We start from the raw sequence: 14,868 nt of genomic DNA on the forward strand, positions 1-14,868 counted from the left end.
CGTTTGAAGTAGAAGTCGCGAAGCTTCACATCAAGGTCTATACTTTCAGGATCTAATATGTGTTATGGACTTCTCCACCCCACCCCACTCCTACCACCCCCCCCACAAATGCACAACAGAATTAGAGCAAGAAAAACAGTTAACTTTATAGTCTCTTTCATAATTCGTGCCCTTTACCTGCATTGATGCCTTTCTCATCCCCTTATATTTAGCCTTCTCTATTCTTTGGTTATACTCTACCCACATGAATATTGTGTGTGTGTGTGTGTGTGTGTGTGTGTGTGTGTGTGTGTGTATGTGTGTGTGTGTGTATATATATATATATATATATATATATATATATATATATATATGCATGTATGTGTATAATTTGCTAGGTTCTGAATATAAGACAGAATATGTGGTTTATTTCTTCCTGCAGCTGTGTGGCCTCACTTAGATATTATACATTCTAACCCCCCCCCCCCACTCTCCTGCAAAGTTTTTAACTTCATTTTTCTTTACAGCGGAGTAGTACTCTATTCTTTATAGATAACACGTTTTCATTATCTAGTCATCTGGTTGTGGACAACCAGGTCGGTTGAAATTCTCTGCTATAGCGAATAAAGCAGCAGTATAAGCGTGAGGCTTGACAAGGAGCAAAATGAGGACCAGATAGGGAACACATGCCGAGGTTTGCGTCCCAGTCCATTTCCACACTGGATTCACGGGGTACACTTCTCTCCCTCCTGCCTCTCGGATCCGCCATCTGAATGTGCGTCGTTTATTTGTCTAGGAGTTAGAAGTGCAAGGAAAGCCTTCGGTCCAGAGGCCTCCACAGACCCACAGTCCCCTTTCCTCTTGCCTCTTCTCTCACCCTGCTGTCCAACTTGGACTTGACTTCATGTAGCCTGGGCCAATTATTCACTCTTCTTGAACCCAGCAGAACCCAGGAAGAGTCTTCTCATGTCTAAAATGGGGTAGTGAACACAGGGACCCACCAGGCACAGCCCCCAAGTGAAGGGGGTGCGACAATGCTTGCCCTTTCCCTCCATCTGGTCAGACGATTGAATGGCTGTTCATTCCCACAGCTTCAATCCCTAGGGTAGGCATGGCCTGCTCTTCCAAAAGGGAAGAGTTCTGACCTCTGGGCCCCAATCACAGCCATGTTGCCACCATCTCAGATTGTCCCCACTTTTCAGAGACTTCACTCAGCTTCCTCTAGTGAAGGAAGTGACCCCTAAGCTCTGCGGCAATGCACATCTCATCTGCTGTGCCCCAGAGCCAATGAAAGGACCTACAATGTACAGCTCAGTAGAGAAAGACTATCACTAGAGGTTTCCCCGGGCATCACCAACCTTCTGCCCACTGGCAGGGCCCTGATCCTGTGTTCCCTCACCAATCCGCACATCCCTCTTGCTGCTTCTTCCCTGTCCCTTGCTTCACCTGTCTCACTTGCTGCCCCCTCCCCCACCTTCCTCCAGCATGTGTCTATCTGCTCTCCCCTCTCTCCCTCTCCCTTCCCACCCCCTCCATGCTGCTGCCGCCGCAGGCTTGGAGCAGGAGGTTATGAAAATGAGCTTCGTGCCCAGGAGACTGTAATTATCTGCTAAGTGTGAAAGCCAGAGTGATTAATTAAGAGATAATAAAAAGAAAAGGAGGGTGAGAGGGGGGCCTCGCCACTTCCCTTTGATGATAGAACCTGAGGTGAGCCAAGCAATTAGGGGAATCTTTATCGGGAGTTAGCTGTAATCCACAAATTATTAAGCACCAAATGCTTCAAGAGAGCCATGCATTCTTGCCTAGTGACAGACAGAGGACAGCAGGATTAAGAGAGCTGAGAACACCCATCCAGGGACAGGGAGAGCCAGAGACTGGGGCTAGCAGTGTTGCTGGAACACAGCCAACTGTCCCAAGCCAGGCCACAGTCGGTGTTAGTGGGGCTCCAGCCCATGGCTGTCCTGCCTTCCTACTCTAGAAAAAGGGAATGCCAGGTTGCACCATGGCTCACCACACTCCTCTTCCCACCCGGCTCAGCCCTTCCTCTTGAAGGCCTGATAGCCCATCCCATTCCAAAGGAGCAGGGGTGGCGTCCCCCACACAGCTGCGTAGGAAGTACATCACACAGGCTGCAGATATTCCTGGCGCAGGGGCCACAGCTGATATGAGCACACCACAGTTATCACGTCTCGGAGCTTCTAACTACACACCGCTAATTGGGCAGATCTCCCTGGGCCTCATGCTCCTCCCACCAGCTCCCTTACAAGGCAGTCAGTCTCCTTTACCTCTCTCACAAGTCCAGCCCTGTATCTCCTTCCCAGCTGGGCCCGTTATTCCCTGTTATATTGTCCCTCCACTCCTCTACAGGGCCATGTTCCTATGCGGCCGTGACCCAGCTCCAGTACCTCTTTCCATCTTCTACGCTGCGCATGCACAGTAGACACTCCCTCTGCCCACATCAGTATCCCATGAGAGCTCCGCAGGCAGAGCTGAGCTTGGGACACTCCTGATTTCAGGAAGCCTGGACTAAAACAGGTTCTGACAACGAATGGGTCCCACCCCACTGGCCCCATCCTGCCAGGTTCTTTTCCTAATAACCAGGCTTCGGCAGCGGGCACAGTTCCTTTCTCAGCCTGGCCACTATAGGAGGGGGATGAAGAGGCCCTGCAGGCTATACCTACATTGGTTGGAAGGTGCCAGAGCTATGGGCCTCACTCATCCTTCCAGCCCTGGCCAAGGACACTGCATGGTGACAGCTTCTGTCTGACCCTCAAAGAAAACGTCTTGGCTCCCATGAAGCCTGACCTCTCGGGCGTTGCTGCTCAATAAAAGGAGCATGCCATGAAGTTTGAAAAACTGGTAGGGAAAAAAATATTTATCCAGATAGAGAGAGTACTGTAGGTGTATTGAGTTACAACCTCTAATTACAGTTTCCATTCTGAGCAGGAAAGGTTCAGGTTAGACACAAAGAACTTCCTATTTGCTAGGGATTGTCAGACGTGAGAGGGAGAGAGTGGACTAATAAAACTCCTTTCTCTTCAAAAAAGGGCTATACACTGATTTCCAAATTCCCTTGAATTGGTCCCGCCTCAAGAGAGGCATCTTGGGAGTCTGAAGATGATGTTCCTAAAGGCTCACCGCTGTTTTGTACTCTGTCCCAGGAAGCCACATCCGATGGACTGCCCCCCTCCTTGTATCTTGCAAACTCCCCAGGCTGATGTGGCCGGTCACTATGTTACCTTGCACTTGCAGAGGACTGCATGAACATCAGTTTCCTGGGGTACAAGAGGAAGCAAGGGAATCAGTGGGGCGCCTGCCTGCTAGTAGACGAGGCGTCTCTACAGAGTCCGTGAGAGAAGGCAGGAGACAAATGAGTGTGCTCTGTAGGTTGAGCATCTTTAAGAGTGAGAAGCTGGCCTGTTCAGAGATGGTTCCCACTGCTCCTCTACAGCCACGTCTAGGTAAGCCAGAGTCCCTCTTCCTTCTCACTCACACATCTTGCTCGTAACCCAATTTTCAAGCCAAAGCCAGTAAGGGTCAAGGTTCTGGCTAGAAGCTCTCTCAAAATATTTCTCCTAAACCTCCCATGATGAATCATGAGAACTTAAAAAACGATGTGGAAATGACTGCTGAGGCGGGGGGAGAGTTTCCAGCAACACACAGGCTAGGGCTTCTAACTTTGCAGTAGGAAGCATGGGAAGACTTGGCATGGAGGTGGGGCTGGAACTGGGCAGGTGGCGAGGAGGAAGCCTGAGGGGTCAGTCCGGTGCTAAGGAAGCTCCCATATCTGCCTTCCCAACACTAGCATATCAATGCCTTTGAATCAATGACCCATCCAAACTGTTTTAAAAGCAAGCTCCTCTCTTGATTCGTGATGGGAGACAGGTGAAGGCATCCTCTCACACCACAACATGGTCCCTGGGACATACAGTACCAGCATCGAGTCTCATGACAATATAGAATCTGAGTTTTCCCTGGGTCCTTCAAAGCTGGAGGGTTGTTGTCCTAACACGGTGAGCTGAGGCTTCTGGAGAGATGGAGTTTGAATAGTCAACTTACCATCCTGCAATGACTCTTCCAGGATGGAGATGACCTAGAAGTAGGTGGGTAACAGTTCTCCATTTTGAAAACGAAGAACCCATGGCTCACAAAGGGTAAAGGGCCACTCAATCTCCAGACACAGAACACAGACTGAATTCTAAAGCAGGCTGCCACCCTCCCCCAGGTTCCCCCTTCTCTGAAACCTCAGACTACAAAGTGCAGGAGTTACCAAATCACTGGCCGCCTCCCTTTGCCCCACCAATACAGACTGCGTTTGGATCATCATTGTTCCTCTCTCACTCTATTGTTTCTCTTCTTGGATTTGCCTTGCACTGTGAACCCTGAAAAATCAAGCACTGTGCATTATTAATATGGTTTAGTAAGTACCAGACACTTCTGCTTCATACATCATTTCATTCAATCCCCACAATCACCCTGGGAGGCAGGGACGACCATCTGCACTTCATTGATGAGGAAGTCAAGGCTCTAAGGGGCACACAGCAGCACTCTGGCAAAAAGGCTGATCTTCCTACCGTCTGGTTAGGGAGTCCTAGGAGGTTCAGGGTTCCCTGTTTCTAGAGAGTAAGCTGTATTACATCCTGACCCAGGAGACTCAAAGTGTGTGCAAACCCCTCAGGTGCAGATGTTACCAACCTCTCTCAAATGGAGCACACAATACCAGTACAGGTAGTCCAAAAGCCATTTCAGCTTGCCTTGGCCACGCATTATCATTATTTATTATTTTACAAAGTCAGATTTTCCTAGTTATCGCTGGCTCACACTAGCAGTTAGAATGAGATTCCATTCCCTTCATCCACGGACCAGTGAAGGTAGACGTCCCCAGATATGCACTGGGAGAGAGGTGCCTGAGTCCAACATCATCCACCAAGTAAGCGATGCTGTCGTGAGTGCTGCTCATCCCTGTCAGCACAGCCACAGCGAGTGTGGAAGAGAGAGGGCCTTGTGGGCACTCTGGAGACCCTCCTTCCACAATGCAGTCAAGCTGGCAGATTTCCTCCAGGAACTGGGAATAGAGAGGGACTAAACCACAAAGCAGTGGGTACGTTCCTGGGGCTGGGGATTATGGCAAAGGAGTCCCACTGTCTAAGCAGGAAGTCCTCTGTTGCTTAAAAATGAAGATGAAGAAAACCTCAAGTTTTCGAAGAGCTCCCATCAGCCAGCATGTCTAGCCCCGGGTTTCTGTTGCTTGGAAAACGCCTTCTCCTGCTCCCTTCTGCTCTCAGTCCCTCTGGCCCATCTCTTCCTTCCCTGTAATAAACTCCCAGCTAAATGAGTGGAATGGGAAGAAGAGTTAGAAGTGCCCCGTGGTGGGGCAATGTTGGGTAATGGAGCACACAGGGCCCCAGGCTGTGCATGGAGAATTCGGGGAGAGGGAATAATAATAAAAACTCGGCTAAGCTAATTAGGAGGAGAAAGTTAATTTAGAAATCAGCTCGACTGGGCAGGAGTGGGGGCTGGGGAGAGGGAAGTGGACACCAGAGGTTGGGAGACTTGAGGAAAGGGTATTTCTACATAAACTGCCTTTGTTCTTGGGAATCAAAATCCTCCGGCGGAATGAAGACCCGGTCCCGGGGATTCCTTGGCTCCTTTCATTGGCAGCAGGGGTACAATCAAGGACTGTCCAGAGCCAGGCTATCTCGCTGCCCAGCACTCCAGCAACGGGCACAGCCTCAGGCATAGCAAGCATTACAGCCGTTTCCTCCCGCGTACTCCCAGCTTCAGGCAACCACCAGGAAAATCAGACTCCAACATTTTTCACATACTTCTCTTACAAACCTCCGCCTCACAGGACTGTCTGTGTTTACATATCCATCTCCCACACCCGGCAGAGAGTGCCTGAAGGACAGGGACTGAATCTCACCTTCTCCACCCCAGGCCTAGGACCACCACAAAACAAAAGCAATGGCTAATGCTTGTTGACTGGCTTCCTCCTCCTGGCCAGGGACCCTCTGCTGAGGTTCTTCCCACTGAAATCCTGGAGCTCCCCTCCTTGCTGAGGCCCTAAGAAATTCTAAGTAAAGAAGAGCTAAGGCGGCTGGTTAGCCGAGAAAGTCTAAGATAGACCATGAGAGTCTAAACCTGGTGTCTCTCTCAACCCTGGATGGTATAGACTACACCCAGGCTCAGAGTGGATGGCTCAGATTCATTCATCTCCAGGTATCTGGGTAAAAAGGCCCTCCTCTTCCTTATCTCTGTGAACTCTGCTTCCGGGCAGCTTTAACATACCCCGGCCGAAGGACTCTCAGAGAACACCTGCGTTTCCCAGTCTCCATACGTAGGTCCCAGATTAGAGACTTCCAGTGACGGTCCTGTGATGGTTTCTGGTTACTTCTGCCTCGCCAAATTGATTTTTACTTCATCTAGGTGTATCATTACTATTATTATTATTATTATTATTATTATTATTATTAAATTTTACCATAGGGTTTACAAGTCTCCATAGCAGCTCTACCGGGTTAAGAGTTAAGAGATTTGATGGAGAACGAGACAGGGACCCTAACGTGCTTTTAACACACCCTTCCTTTGTTTAGAAACCAGAAGACACAAGACTCAAGAGGCAGGGGCAGGAGTTTCAAGAGTTTGCAGCCTACCCGAGCTACAAAGTGAGACGTGTCAAAAGAAGAAACCCCAGAATCAGCTGGTTTCCCACTTCTTGCAGGGCGTCTGTGAGCCCTAAGTGGGGGAGGGGGGCTTTGGCAGAGGTCCCGATTGATTTGAGATCACCTCAATGACTACATCCTCGGTGCCCCTACCCCCAACCACCCCCTCCCACCCCTACCCCGGCTCACTACACTTGCACACCGGCCTGGCTATCCACCAGCAGCCACACCTTGACTTAGGAAGGTAGGCCTGTAGGGATGCTTTGCCTGCTACATATGTATCTATCTATCCCCAACTCTAAGACCACTTCTCCCAGGGAGTCCTCCCTGATCACTGCAGCCCACAGCAAACCCCTCTGTACTGAATGGTCCGGCTCTGACCTTCACACTACTGTAGTAGCCCCTTACTATCAACACACACACACACACACACACACACACACACACACATACACACACACACACACACACACACACACACACGCATGCACGCGCACGCGCACAGAGAGTCTGTGTAGTTTTGAGTTTTAGTTTCATGGAAAGAAGGAACTACATATTGTTTTCATTATTATTATTATTATTATTATTATTCCACATATTTTGTACCCAAATTTCCAAATAATTACTATATTTTTAAAAAATCAGTTGTCCCCATTTTGTGGAAGAAGAAACTGAGGCCCACAGGGTTGAATAATTTCACATAAAAGATAAAGACCCATAAGAGTAGAGATAGTATCTTAACTCATCTTGCAACACACAGTCTATCCATGTGCTACATAACGCTGTGACTATTTGTGGTGCAGAAGGCTGAGCTCAGTCGGACCTTGCACATTAGCATGGGCTCTGCCATTAAGCTTTGTACCAGTCCCACAATGATGCTTGGGGTCAGTGAGGAAATACCTACACCCAAGGAACCACAAGAGCCCATCACCTAGCGGGAGAGGCTTACCGTGTGCAAACACACAATGCGATGGTGACGCAGCTGAGGAGCCTGCCTAAAGACCCATCTCTCAGAAGGCATCTCCACCGTTCATCCATGTCCGACTGTACAGTTCTGAGCGTGCAGCCATGCCTAACTGTACATTTCTGGTGAGGGAGGGAACAAATTCTGCATTTTTTTCCACATCCTCCCATTAGGATATACTCCTCATATTGCCTCAGAAGGAAATGAAGGCCAGAGAGAACAAGCAATCCTGTCCTAAAGAAGAATTTATTATTCTTAAGCCAAGTTAGGGAGCTGGAGAAAGAGATAACACACGGAAAACAGCTTCCTGAAATAGCCCTGCTGGGCCCTGAGTGCTACATGAGACTCAGAATTCTGCTCTCCCTTCTCTGCCTCAAAACCCAGGCCCCATGGCCTTCTGGGAGATTCTGACAGCACCTTCCCAGGGCTCAGACCCAGAGTGAAGCAGCAGTACTATCTCCTGGAAAACTAGAGGCATTTGCTAGAGATGTCTAGCCCAGATTTAAGACCCTCCATCTTGAAGAGGGTGGCTGGCTGCAAGGCCCATTTATTTCAATACCATCCCAATTTTGTTGAATGGGCTTGAGAAGGGCAGAGATGGATGAGCACTGCAGTCCCCAGAGACGACAGAGGTTAATAAAAGTTGCTGAAGAAATTAAATGTGGAGGAAGGAGACACTGGGAGCGCCTTCCACATGGGAGAAGCTGATAGACAGAGGGAGAGTGGAAGAGAAAGAAAAATGATTTTCAGAGGCACCTAGAAGCTGCAGCAGCTTTCATCCTGGGTGCTGTAAGAACTCAATCAAGTTCACACTGTCTGAAAATCAAGAATGGAAAGTTTAAGAGCTGGGGGTGAAAGACACCGAGGGGGCAGGGTCAGAGAGCAGGGAACTCAAGGGCCTCAGCTTTCTCAGCCCGGCAGTGTGCACATCAATCAGAGGGGATACAGAACATGCAACTCAAGAATACTGCCCTCCAAGACTCAGGAGGGCTGCGACGGCCGGGAAGAAAAATGACGGAAATGGAACATGGTTTTGTTTTTGTTTTTGTTTCCACACCAACCAGTTCCACGGTGAATGGAAGGGCAGGACAGACATAGGTTTCTGTCCAGATGTGCCTGGGGAAGAGGAGTGCATGCACCTAGGGACTGCACCTACAGGCGTGGGTGTGGCGATACCACTAAAGAGGTAAAAGGGTGTAGTCTTCAGGAGTGTCTTTCTGGGATCTATCCCCACCCACCATCCGAATGTCACCGCTTGTCTACTGGCTGTGTCCTTTTGGACAATCTGTTTAACTTATCTAGGCCCCTAATTGTCCATCTATAAAATGGGAATAACACTTGACATTGCTATTCTAATGCAAAGCACAAAGCAAGAGTCGTTCTCCAAGAGTCATTCTCCAAGTGCGCAGGACTTCCTTCTCCATTCAGAGAGCCATTCTGCATCAAGACTCCTAGGACTCTCTCTACTCCCCGGTCTCACATTTCAAGATCAAGAACACAGCAACCTCTTTCTCCTCCTCCACTGAAACCCCCCAGCCTTTTCCAGGTCAAAACCTCCTCTGAGAGACTGCCAAACTGATTGGCCTGGAGCCCTGGGAAGAGCTGGAGAGCAAATAGAAGGCAGGAGGGTGCAGCTTGGTCGGACTCTCCCGGAGCATCTTCCCTGCCTTCAGCGGGAAAAGTCTCCCAGAAACCGGGGAGAGAGAGAAACGTGCCTCCTAGTCCACATCCTCCACCTCAGTTCTCACCCCTTTCACAAGCCATCGAACTTCTCCGGAACTCCATTTTCTCCTCTACTAAATGGAAAAATAACAATGATCCTGCCTACATCACATGCTAATCTATCAAATGTTATGGTACATGTGACAGCTACTAAAATCTGAAAGCATGACATAGTTACAAAGCCCGAAGACAGACAGGAAAGAGAGGAGGGACTAGGCCTGTAGCTTAGTGATGAAACACTTGCCTAACCCAGGGCTTGATTCCCATCACAAAATCTCCCACACCCCCAAAAAAACATACCTGAAAACACAAGAGGACAGAGACTGGGGTAACACAAACCTCTTTTGGACAGGGATTAATATCTGACTCCCACCTCTGTATGCTGATGTCAAATCCAGGGTAACTATGCGTAGCCTAGCATTCCTAGCCGAGAACCCACGGATAATTACATAGCCTATCTCAGAGGACTGTTGTATGGAACGAGACAGCAGGCCTAGGTTCTCCTCCTGTTCTAATAGAGGTTGCCAACACAGATAAGCTCTGTAGTGACATAAAAGGACTTGGATCAGGGTGTTAACACTCCAGAGATGGCCCTCGGTGAGTTGTTTAACCTCTCAATTTTGGTTTTCTTATCTATGAAATGGCAGGGACATCAGTTTTGAAAAGCACACAGCAGGAACTCAGTGAAAGGTAATGCTGACACCTGGGGATGTTGCTGACCTCCCATGATCCCTCTCAGTACCTTAAGCCGGGCAAGTCCTGAGGGAACCAGCTGAAAAGCAAAGCTGGGCACCTGCAGGTGAGCTGAACAAGACGCCTAAGTTTTCAGGCTCTACTGTGTCTACAACCCTACTGTGCCATGCCTACAGACTGCCATGCCTACAGACTGCCATGCCTACAGCCCTACTGTGCCTACAGACTGCCATGCCTACAGCCCTGCCCTGCCTACAGCCCCGCCCTGCCTACAGCCTTACAGTGCCTACAGCCCTGCCGTGCCTAGTTTGGAGGGTAAAGGTGAGAGGGCACAGGTTGTCCCCAGACTGCCCTGAGTGCATCAGCTCTTGCATGACTAAGACTCCACAGAGTCAGAAGGGGAAAGGGAAGGTCCTTGTGTGTAAATCCATGGATTAGAAAGGCTAGCTTTCATATAAGGAACAAACACAAGCATATAAATCTTATCTGGAAAGTAAAGCCCTTTTAACAAATAACCAGCAGATCGCCGTATCATAAAGAAAGACTAACCCCCAAATAGTGCAGAATCTCAAAATAAAAGACTGTTTTTAAAAGTTTAAAGGCTACTACCTTGATGAAACAGTCTTCACACTTACTCTTCCATGGACCAGAAAACAAAAATCCTGCCCCAGCCCAGCTCCACTCCCTGCTAGCTGAGGGGTCCTTGGCAAAGGAGAATGGTGTAGGTTTTAGAATCAGCTGGTTCCTATGACTGCCTACCTTAGATATCTGAACCTCAGTTTCCCATCTAGGAAAAAGGAATGAATTACCCAGCCTGTCTCAGGGGACCGTTGTAGGGCTTAAGTTAACATGCATTTAAAGTCATTAACATGAGAACTCACTGAAGGAGCTGTGTTACTTCCTCACACTGAAGCACCACCAGCCCTCACTTCACCCAAAAGCTCAAGCTCTTCCAGTTTGCCCTCCCCTCACGCCCCATCTGCAGGCCTGTTCTGAGAGCACCAACCAGGGGGGAGGCTGAATTGTGTCCTTTAGATCTGCCTCGGCCAGGTTCTCTCTATGAGAGCTGCACAGCACTGGCTTACTGAAGCCAAGGACCCAGACCAGAGGAGTTGGAACTGCAAGGAGAGCCGTAAGCAGGAAAATAGAAGGGACTGTCCACTCAACATCTGTCCACTTACATCCAGACACAAAGTCAGAACACGGTCACTGGACACTTCTGTGCCAGACACCATTCCATGCACTCTCCGTAGATTAATACATGTTGATAATCCATGGGTGAACATACATCTCACCACCACTTTGCATACATCTAAACTGGAGCACCTAATGAGCACATAACCTCTTCAGACTACCAACATGGGAGAGCTGAAGAAGTCTCTGATGATGTCTTCTATTTATTTATTTACTGGGGACTTACAATTCAGCCTTGACTGGTCTGAAACTTGGTATCTGTAGTCCAAGCTGGCCTTGAACTCACAGTCCTCCTGCCTCAGCCTCTTGAATGCCAGGATTCCAGGCATACCAGGCTGAGACTGTGACGTCATCACCATTTAATATGACCTCCAGCCTGCATTGCGGCTCACTCATCAATCGAGTATTGAGGGGAACTGACTATATGCACTGCACGGTGCCCCGCGTTGTAGGATAAGAGACAAGTGAAGGCCTGGTCCCAAGGGATCACAAAGGAGGCTTCCTCAGAGTGCAGTGCTCTGCAAGCATGGGGTAAGCATGGGGCTTCACCCTCCTACCCCACTGGAGAGGCCAAGTGGGGCCAGCTAGCCACCCAGTGGCAATAAGGAGCAAAGGTTGGAAGAACTGGATGCCACCCCCGCCTCCTGTCCTGCCCAGGTGTTGCAGACACATCCCTGTGGCACCCAGTACTGGCTTCGTGTCTCCCTCTGAGTTTGAGTAGAAGGCTGAAGATGAGTCCAGTCAAAGTCAGGGGCGGACCAACAGCTTGATTTCTGCCAGGTTCACCTACCTCTACCCCAGTTCAGTGCTCAGCTTTGGGCAGAAATAGGACATTGGGAGTGTGTGGCGTGTGTGTGTGTGTGTGTGTGTGTGTGTGTGTGTGTGTGTGTGTGCAGAACAGAACTGTAGAATCCAGGCTCTCCGTTCTCTGCCAGGATATAACTGTGCACAGGGAGCTAAATGCTGGAAACATAGGAGGCCCTTGGGCCTCTTTGTTGCACCCCTTAGTCTCCTTGGAGCAAAGGCGGAACAGCCAGGAGGAGCTTTTGGCGGGCGGGTACCAGAGGAACAGATTTCCCTCCTCCAGCCAGAGCCTCTGGAGGCAGCTCCCACTGGAGCCATCCTGTCATCCCACAGTGCTCTGATTAACTACAATCCTTCCTTTTCAATTTCTCCTCCCCGAGACTAGGGAGGGAGAAAAATCTCTTAGAAAATGAATAAATATTTCACTTTTCAGCGTAATCAGTCTGGGGAGCTGGGGCATGATGGACACAGTAGCGGGGGATGGGGGGGAGAGATAATGGTTTTCATTTAGATAAGATACAGAAAATTATTTAGTAAAAAATGAAAATGGATGGAGCCCATTGAAATCCTTTAAAACACGATTTTTATCGCCCAGCTAGGCTGAATTTCCTTCCCCATTGCTAGCTCTCCTCTGTTCTCAATGCTGTTGCCCATCTGACCACCTTCTCTTCCTCCTCACTCTCCACTACCATCCCTCTGCCTTCAACTCACAGCTGCCCACACTGTGTGCTCTCTCCCTGCCTCCGGCCTCGCTTGTCAGTGTCCCCAGGTCTCCCATTTCTCCCCTGAGGGTCTCCTCCCCAGCCCTGTGCTGAGTGTCCCCCGAAGACTCAGTAGTGATTTCCTCTCCCTCCTGGCTCCCCTCTCCCTTTGCTTTCCTCCCCCGTGACCCCCAAATACATCTACACCCCTTTTGCAGTTCTTGCTTTCACCTCTGACAGAGTCAAGAAGGCTGGGGTTCAACTGCATTCCCTAGCCACACCCACCCACAAAGATGGAGAGGTACATGGCAAGCATTTTTTTTTTTCTGACCTTCTATCAGCCCAGATTCAAGCTGCATGAATCTCCTGTTTCCTCACTGCAGCTTCTGTTTCTTAAAGCATAAGAAGGCTGCAAGAGAGGGGCAGGCAGAAGCCTGCTCCCAAAACATCAGAGCTGACACAGTTGCCCCTCACCCGCCATGCTCTTTCCCCTCCCCCTCTCTAGCAACCTGGCTGCACAAAGTCAGAACTTAACTTATCTTCCCAACTTTCTGCCAAGTAGCCAACCCTGAGGCCAGGCCTTCTTCTTCCCCCGGCCTCACTCCTGTTCTCAGAGCATGGACGTGCGCCTTTCCACGTTCTAAGAGGGTCCTGGGGCTCCGGGGAAAAAAGGTGAATCAAGACCCCTGAACTAAGCCAGGTTTGCCTTCAGAGCTGGAGGAGAGGGCTAGCAAAGAGAGGAGGGGAAACACTCCACCCCGTACATACACACCACACACACACACACACACACACACACACACACACACACCACACACACACACACACCACACACCACACACACACACACACATACACACACACACCACACACCACACACACACCACACACACACACACACACACACACACACACACACACAACGCTATTCAGGAGAGGAAGAGAGCTGGCCAATGCCTGAGGCTCTTTCCATTTCGGTGGCTTCCCTCTTCCCAGATCACTCACCCACCCCAGTGAGAGACCACCTCCTCCATTTTGAAGATGGTACATCTCTGTAGGCGCCTGCCTATAAGAATGTCTGCCCAAGTTTCTTTGTTTGCTCCATGGCTGGGGTATGTGGAAGCAATTCTGTGTGAGTGGATGTTACATCCTTTGAACGTAGCATACATGCATATACAGTGTAAGTTTGATGCCGGGGGCGTAGGACTAGGTTAAGTGTGTGCCGGCTTGGGAGAGGAATCTTCCTTCTTAAGAGGTGTCAATCAATGTCTTTGTGTCTGTGTCTGTCTCTGTGTGGGGATGTTTGTGGGGATGTCTTCGTAGGTGAGCAGTCTGTCTCAATGTCTCTGTTTGAAGCTATTTGTGTGTCAATTTCTGTGTTCCATTTCGGGGGAGGAGCCCAACAGTATTAAATCTTCCTGGGAGTCAGTCTCAGGAGACAAGACCCCATTCCCACAAGACCCCAGGCCTGGCTGGGGTTCCTTTACTACGGACACCCAGACCAGTGTACCTGAACACCCTCATCTCTCTCTCTCTCGGTTTACTTCCAACCTCTGTCCGGCCAGTTCCAAAGGAGCCTCAGATATCTGCACTTTGCTGACCTAAAGTGAGTGCCTGACCCGATCAACTCCCCTTCTCCTGATGAATCCAAACAGCCCGGGTATCTGGACTTCCACCTCTCACCCACAGCCTCCAGGGCTGGGGGCCCAATGCAGCCTTCTTTTGAGGGGCAACCCCCAAGCAGTTTGCAGCCGCACTTCAAATGAAGGTGACTCTGGGCTGGATTAGGGTAGCAGGATCCCTCTGCCTCATCTTTGGGAGACTGCGTCCGCGCTTTCGCGCACTCCACCCCCCCCCCCCCCCCAAATCTGAAATCCCACCTCTTCCCAGCCTCTCTCTTGGCCAGGACCCAGGAGTCCGGCCCTGGCCCAGGAGGTGGAGGGAGGGAGAACTGCCAGGGACGGGAGGAAACACTCTGAGCACTCGGGTCCCATTCCTACGCGGATCTCGGCTTTCGCGACCTAAGTTCTCTGTTCTCCCGCGCAGCCGGAGGAAGCAAGTTGGGCCGTTTCACTAAGAACTCCTCGGGTGTTCTCCGGGTGACTCCGCGCCCCTTCCCGGGACTCCCCAGTCCGCGGCTGGGGCTTAC

The sequence above is a fragment of the Peromyscus eremicus genome, chromosome 6, assembly GCF_949786415.1.
Source record: "Peromyscus eremicus chromosome 6, PerEre_H2_v1, whole genome shotgun sequence".
Classification (NCBI taxonomy): domain Eukaryota; kingdom Metazoa; phylum Chordata; class Mammalia; order Rodentia; family Cricetidae; genus Peromyscus; species Peromyscus eremicus.